This window comes from Misgurnus anguillicaudatus, chromosome 20 (genome assembly GCF_027580225.2).
Source record: "Misgurnus anguillicaudatus chromosome 20, ASM2758022v2, whole genome shotgun sequence".
Taxonomy (NCBI): Eukaryota; Metazoa; Chordata; class Actinopteri; order Cypriniformes; family Cobitidae; genus Misgurnus; species Misgurnus anguillicaudatus.
The window spans coordinates 39,075,624-39,083,817 of NC_073356.2; positions in this window are offsets into that span (position 1 = coordinate 39,075,624).

Consider the following 8,194-nt stretch of genomic DNA (forward strand, 5'->3'; position numbering starts at 1 on the left):
CCTAAATGCCCCATCTGCCCCAACTACCCAATTCTGCCCCAAATGCCCCAACTACCATAAATGCCCCATCTGCCCCAAACACCCAGTTCTGCCCAAAATGCCCCGTCTGCCCCAACTACCCAATTCTGCCCCAACTACCCAATTCTGCCCCAAATGCCTCATCTGCCCCAACTGCCCTAAATGCACCAACTGCCCTAAATGCCCCATCTGCCCTAAATGCCCCTTTCTGCCCCAACTGCCCTAAATGCCCCATTCTGCCCCAACTGCCCTAAATGCCCCATCTGCCCTAAATGCCCCATCTGCCCCAATTATCCAATTCTGCCCCAAATGCCCCAACTACCCTAAATGCCCCATCTGCCCCAAATGCCCCAACTACCTTAAATGCCCCATCTGCCCCAACTGCCATATTCTGCCCCAACTAACCCATCTGCCCCAACTAACTTAACTGCCCCAACTGCAGCTCCATCTATTACTCTCAGACTAGGCTTTCTCAAGCCAACATAAAGTTTGTTCACAAACTTTAACCTCATCTAGTTAAACATTTATGTTTGTTAACACAAGAGTGAAAGTCACTTACCATCTTAAGGGTACAAAAATAACACATTTAAATCAAATGAGGTGATGCAAAAATAAGTACACCCTACAACAATCTAATATTTTGTATGGCCTCCATTATTATTTTTAAAAACAGCACTAAGGGGGCGTGCACACCAAAGCTTTTACGTCGGTGCATGTTTTTAATTGTTTCCAATGGAAGCTCTGCGTTTTTCAAATAAGCCAGCAGCTAGTGGTTTTCTTCTGCGTTTAAAACCGGCACCCCGCGTTTTTCCATGCTCTGCACTAAACGTTGAGAGTTGAAAGCAAGCGTGCCGCAGAAGCGCTGAAAAGTTAAGCCAAAACGTCTCGATCGCCCCCCAGTGACTGGTCCCAGTATAGGTCATAAAGCCCGCCTCCCCATGTTATTCAATGGGACTTGAGACCAACTAAAAAAATTAATAACACTTCAATTATCTTTTTTCCGAAGCTGGTTTCTGCGCATTCTACGAGAGCGAGGGCGGGGTTTTGACTTCGCGTCTTCCCTTCCTGCTCACTACTGCGCATGACTGGTCCCGAAATCGCTATTGCGCAGACTCAAGACCCAAGATGTCAGCGCCATATCGGGACACTGGCGGCTTCAGTTTTCACCAATGGAAGAGAGCGAACAGGCGTCGTCCATCTTTTTTACAGTCTATGGTTGAAAGAGATTTAACTTTGGGTGAAAAGCTCCGCTTGCCAATCTAAGTTCTCACATGGCCGTCCAATCACAGTGGAGGAGGGGCGGGACATTACCACAACAACCAACAGGCTCACAGCTGAAGTATCAGAGCTACCAAAGTGCTCAGCTAAAGATGGAAAACAGCTGGCATTCAGCATTCTCCAGGCGTTTCAGACGCGTTTAAAAGTTTTGGTGTGCACAACCCCTTATTCTCCATTCTTGAACAATGACCTCTTTCAGATTCTGGATGGAGAATGACGTTCTGCTTGTCTTTTCAGAACTCACCATACCTCAACCTGTGTTTGAGGTCTGAATTACTTTTATCCTGTGCTTCTTATAAAATGAATTAGTGACCTCAAATGTGTGTTTTGGGTCACAGCCATGTTAAAAGATCCGGCTCGCTTCAGCGGGCAATCTGTCATGGGTTACAGGGTGATATGGCTGCTGAAAATAACACTACAACCCTATACTGTATTTATCAGCTAAACAAAAAAACTTTCACTCACAGTGCATGTGTCTTCACTAATGGGTTAAATGCACAGCTCACATTCAAAGGCTGGATATACACTGACCACTATCTCACTTTGAAATAAAAGTATTGTAGCCAATACTCGAAATTTGACCTCTACGATTAACCCATCCCAGTAAGTAGTGAACAAACACACACAGCTCTCACTGCATCACCCGGAGAGGAGTGAGACTCAAACCTGTGACCTTTGGGACATTTCCATAGACACAATGTATTTTCTACTATACAAACTGTTATATTCTATTCCCCTAACCTACCCCAGTCCAGTCCCTAACCCCAATGTCACAAAAACCTGCTGGCAGTCTTTAATCTATGAAAAACTAACATTTAGTATGTTTTCCTCTGTCCCCATAAACCAGGGTTATAGCATAGTACACATGTCATTATACGTTATTCATCCCCGTAAACCACACATGCCCCCCCCCCACACACACACACAGGTCTTTATTGGCAAAGTTTCCATTATTAGAGCAACAAACACATCCTGCAGTGAGTCACAGGACACAAATGTAACCTGAATTAGACCCAAAAGCACAAATCTGGCTAAAAATGACCTTTAATATCCGCTAGTACACACACACACACACACACACACACACACACACACACACACACACACACACACACACACACAGAAACACACACACAGAGCAGCGGTGCTCCACTTCATCTCCTGTCACTGGAGAGCAGATGGGAAATGAGATTACAGACATCTTGTATCTCTCATATTAATGTTAAACTTAAACTGCAGCTGAACATTCAAGTCAAAGTCTGTGAGAACATCACGCGCTTTCTTTATTAATACCACAATGCACTGCTATAAGTTAAGCAACAGACAAACCAAATGAACAGTTCTTCTTCACTTTCATCTCTATGTATCAGTCAGGAAACACAAACCAGACAGAGGTTTAAATGAATCCATCATGTCCATCATTAACCCTTTAACCTCACCTTTAAATCAAGTGAAAAAATCCCACAGACTGATGGAGACGTAGAGATCCGAATATTATAGAGAAGCACTTAGAAACCACTTAAGACACCTCAGTAACTACAGCTGTGTTAATAAATCAAACACATATAGGCAGAATCAACAGTAATAAAACAAGAAGATGAAGATGAATGGAAAAAAGGTTTTCTCACTCCAGCAGCATTAAAAATAAAACCTGTTAATTATTTCTTCTTCTTAAAAGTTGAATCAACAGGAAGACGGCGTGTTATTTCTGTCGAACGGGATTCTGCGTCATTCACAGACTCACACGCGCTTGTGTTTTTAGTTACACAACAATAACAATAGCTTCATTTCTTCACGCTTTTGATATTTTTACCAACATGTTCCTGATGCTTTTTTTAAATGAATTTTGTAAGTCTGTATTTTTACAGTTTAAATCTGACACCTGTAAGCAGCTTCACTTTTCTCTTGAAACATTTCTGTTCTGTTTGTTTTGAGACCTGCATGGGTTGAGGTGACGCCGTCTCTTTTCCTCGTGTCTAGAGATGTTTATCTGATATCTGACCATACAAACACGACCGTCCATAATCACTGAAAATGAGCTGCTGACATTACCCAGAATGCAACAGTCACGGCTCAAATTACCACAGTGATACTTCTATTGTGCGCGCGCGAGAGATGATGAGCTGTCTTTGTGTCTCTATATCACAGGTCGTGGTGCTGATATTAAAGAAAGCAATCACAGATCTCAGATCTTCTGTCACCGGCGTGACTCGTGTAGGATACGCTGCGGTGCCCACATACTATTGAGACGAGCGTATTCAGACTGCCGCTCAGGAACTTTCTGGAAGGCTCTTCCGGTCAGAACTGGTGGGAAGGGTCTCGGTCGTCTCTCTCGTGGATATGGCCATTTCCTGACTGACAGTGAATAAAGAAAACATCTCCGCATCTTTATTTGTGTCACTCTCTGTTACGCCGCCCACAGAGGCAGAGCAACAGCATGAATTTGTCATTAAAACCCAAGACATGTACAAGCGCTGATGTCATCCGCCCGTTGCTGTATTTATGATCATAACTATAAATACAAGCATCTTTTAGACAACAAGCTTCTAATTCCAGCCGCGTGACGTCAGCGCTCAGCGGTGGTCCTCGGCCTGGCAGGGAGGCTTGTTTCTTACTGAGATTTTGGCAGCATCAATAAACAGCTTAATTCGGCACAAACAATTAAAGAGCTGCCGTGAGGTGAAATCTGCTGACGCATCGCTGACTCTCTGCACGACGGTCAGACATCCAATCAAACGTCAGCTCACGGAAGACATCCAGTCAAATCACACCTCATGGCAGACATTCAATTAAACGTCAGGGGCCGGTTGCACGAGCCGATCGTACCCCCGATCGTAAGACTAGTCTGAACGTAAAATGCGCTTTAAGTCCTACGTAGAATTTTTACCCGTCTAGGCTCAGGGCAGTCTGAGACTAAATCTTGCATCTAGTCAAAGGTAGGCACGAGATATTAACAGTGGCGACTCATGACTGCTCTTCCGAGGGGCGCAAATTCAAAATAAGTGTTCGGAGTATCATGTGTGTTGCTTGTGTTTTCAAAATGTGTGTTTGTTGCATCACGTGTTTTGTCAAAATAAATGCCTGCTGCACACGCATCAAAACCGTTTATGATAAAAGAGACGATCACGTTTACAAAATACACACAAGACACTCCTACTTTGATTACACATGAGATTATGCGAGTATCTGGCAAACGCGAACGTCTCTTTTATCATAAACCCTTTAGACGCGTCTGCAGCAGGCACTTATTTTGACAAGACACGTGATGCACACAGCATCACTCGACGTGCAGAACACATATTTTGAATTTAAAAAACACACACATGGCGGGCTACATACATGTTGTGACGAACTTCGCATTGAGCGCCCTCCAAAAAAAAAGTCACTAGCCGCCACTGGATATTTGCTCCTATGGAAAAATAATAAAACGGACAAGACGCTGGTGCGGCTAAAGCACAGGATTCACAAGCAGTGGTTTTTCAGACATGAAAGAGTTATTTTTCATATGTCATATGTGACCCGTGCTAGCAAAATGAGTTGGAATGAGCACATCTTCAAAAATGGGTTATTTATATTTTGACATTGTAATATCTGGCAGGACGTCAGATGGAGGTCTTTTCGTCTGGATCGTTATCAGCTTTAAATTATGACCTTAAAGAGTTTAACACCATGCCACCAACAGTGTCTGTTTATAACGCTTTCATCAAAGATCCTAATCTCTGGTAGATCGTAAATATGTGCTAAGTTATTATCCCTTTTAATTAAGGCGATTCTTAGAGGTTCTGATGGTTGCCCTTCTTTTACTCTCTTAAATCCATCCTTTCTCTCTCATATATGTTTTATGTTTATTGTTCGTTTGTATGTGTATAGTTGACAAGAGAATTCTTTGTCACAACTGTGCTATTACCAGATAATTCATGTGTACATCTCCTGTCAAGCGCAAAGAAATGATATGTTTGCTTACTTTTTGAAACGCGTGTCTCTCTGCGTGGGCTTTGAGTTTGTGTCCATGAGTGTGTGTGTACAACAGTTCACTTTAGCATTTTTGTCGCTCAAAAAGTCTAAAATTGCTTAAATATTAACATTTACAACAGAGTGAATCTTTCTTTTATAAATCTGATAAAACTCTTTGGATATACTGTTAAAAGCTTTAATGTTTTATATGTAGTTAGTACATTTGATGGCAGCTAAATCAACAACATATATCTGATGAAATAAAGTATTGGAGCATAATTGCTTAAATATTAACATTTGCAACAGAGCAGATCTGTCTTTTATAAATCTGATAAAACTCTTTGGATATACTGTATAAAGGAACTTTGCTGCCGAAACATGGGTGCAGCAGGTGCAATGCCCAAAAATAGTCCCCAGCTCTGCAACTACACAAACTTAGTGCTGGTCACATTGAAAGTTACCTAGCAGGTAGTCTCAGCCTCAGACGTCACGGCCACAGACTGTTGGCTAAATGTCTGATGGTTTTCGTAAACTTTTCTGGAAACCCTGTGAGAATGTCAAAGTCCTCTTTGATTGGTTGAAAAAAACGGATTTTAGTTTCGGTCCCTGGAAAACAAAGCTCTGACGTTCCATTGAGGAAGAGAATCAGTCGTGTTCATGTGGATAATAATGAGCAGTTATCATGATCAGCTAAACATTGAATTCTCAAAAATATTGAAAGTTTGCTTCATCGACTCTCTAAAAGACATCCAAGAGTTTTGCTTGAGACAGTTAGTGGAGTCACAAAGTTTGGTTCTCCTGAATTGCTTGTAGGTGTTAAAAAGTGAAGAGATATGCTTCAAACAGACATTTAACGGGAGCGTCTCATTGGCGTAGCTGTTGATGAAGTGCACACAGTTGTTCTATGGTGAGTAATGTTGTTTATTTTTATTTGGCTGGTTATTTCAATAACTGACTTGTTGCCAGCCGGCTCGTTATTGTGGGGAGTCCGAAACGTGACGCTAGACGAAACAAACTGTGATTGGTTGTTTGACATGTCGGTCAAACAGCTCGTGGGTGGGCTTTGTCCAGAAAAAGCAGCGAAAAACACCAGACCTTCAGTATTGGAGGGGACTATTTTCGGGCAGTGCATAATATCACTACGCCTGCTGCAGCCATGTTACGGCAGCAAAGTCCTTGATTATTACGCCGTTAAGTTTTCGCGATTCATGCAGAATGTCAAAAACAAAAAAAATACAACATCTGCAGCTGCAAGCATTTAACGTGCAGACTGGGACATTGCAAATATCAAAGAGGCTTGTGTTTGTAGTGCTCACTTCATTTGAGGTAAGTCATCATTTTTCAGCCCTGTTAGATTAAATTATAAAGCCTTGATGGTATGAACAGTTTGACCCCGTGCTGTGCGCGCACCCGATAGTCATTCAATGTTTACAAACCTTGAAGGGGTCTATTAAATCATGAATATGAAAACTGACATGTTTTTATGGTCTTGCTTCCTCAAAGACTCGTTCTTGACTCGGCCTCGACTGTATTTGAAAACCAACGGACTCTGTCTCGACTCGGTCTTGACCCTGACTCGGCATAGGCGGTCTCGTCCCCATCACTATCAACGAGTGGAAGATCTCAAAAGATCATCAAACACAAACACAGTGAATGAGGATGTTTGAGACTGAGTTCACTGAAGATCAACTACATCAAAGTTCCTTAATGACAAGTAAACAAAAAATAATTGTGTTAAATGTGCTTCTGCTCCCACGGCTGTAATCATGAGTGGATGTTTAATGGAGATTCTCTCTAATGTATTACAACTGTTAACATTGACCCGACCCGTCCTGACCCGTCGCTCTCACTGAGGCCCTTCAGTGCGGATGTTTGTTCTCACGGTGACTCTGCACCTGTTTAACCTCCTGTCCACAGCATTTCCTGTTCTGCTTTGATTACTACATAAACACACACACACACACACACACACACAAACATCACTTCTTGTTACCATGGTCACGGCAACTTCAAAGATATCCTCACAAAAGTCTCCATGGAGACCAGGACTTCCACAGACCTCTGACCCAGATAGCAGAGAGATGCACTCTCTTTCTCTCTCTCTCTCTCTTTCTCTCACAACCACACAAACAAACTTTATTTCTAACAAGAAGTCATGTAATTGTGAAGTATGGTAGCCCAATAGCGCTGGACATTCATTCAAAATCAATATATTTTGTGTTTTCAATAACAGTGAAATGGTTTCTTAACACATTTCCTATATTTCGATATACATTACAGTATCCTGTGGCTGTTTGCATGTCACGTCTAAAAACATGTTACACGTGCGCTTCCTCCTCCCAAAGTGCACTCTCGTGGTGTCTTTCCTAGCAAAGCAACCATTAGTCTCTCTCTCCAGGACGGTGAGGAAAACTTAATGCCTGATCAGATTTATATCGCTCATCTGTACCTCACGTCAAATCATATCATTGTTATTATGCGATCAATTAATCTGCTTGGGACTTTGGAGTGTTTGCCCAGAGAAGAGCTGTCAGTCACTCAGAAGTACGAGACGGAGGTGCAGGGTTACTGTAGTTCAAAGCTTCCAATGATGACACCATATAGAGAGGGAGAACGGGAGATGTAATACAACACAAACTGAACTACAGATGAGAAAATAGGCTTAAGCCATCAGGTGCGCAGGTTAAAAACGTGTAAAAGATAAAAGTATGCAGCTATGACATTTGTCTCGTTGTGAGTATAATATGTATTAAATGTAGTATGAAAGTATCTCATATATCATTATGTAGCCTGCTATTCAATTACAAATAGAGCTTTAATATATTTTCTGTCCAACTATCTTATGTAACATTAAATAGCCAATTCAACAGTTTAAGGGTCACTTTCATTTAGGCTATTTATACATTCATATTTTTCCACATATTCATAAAATAGCAAATTGCTA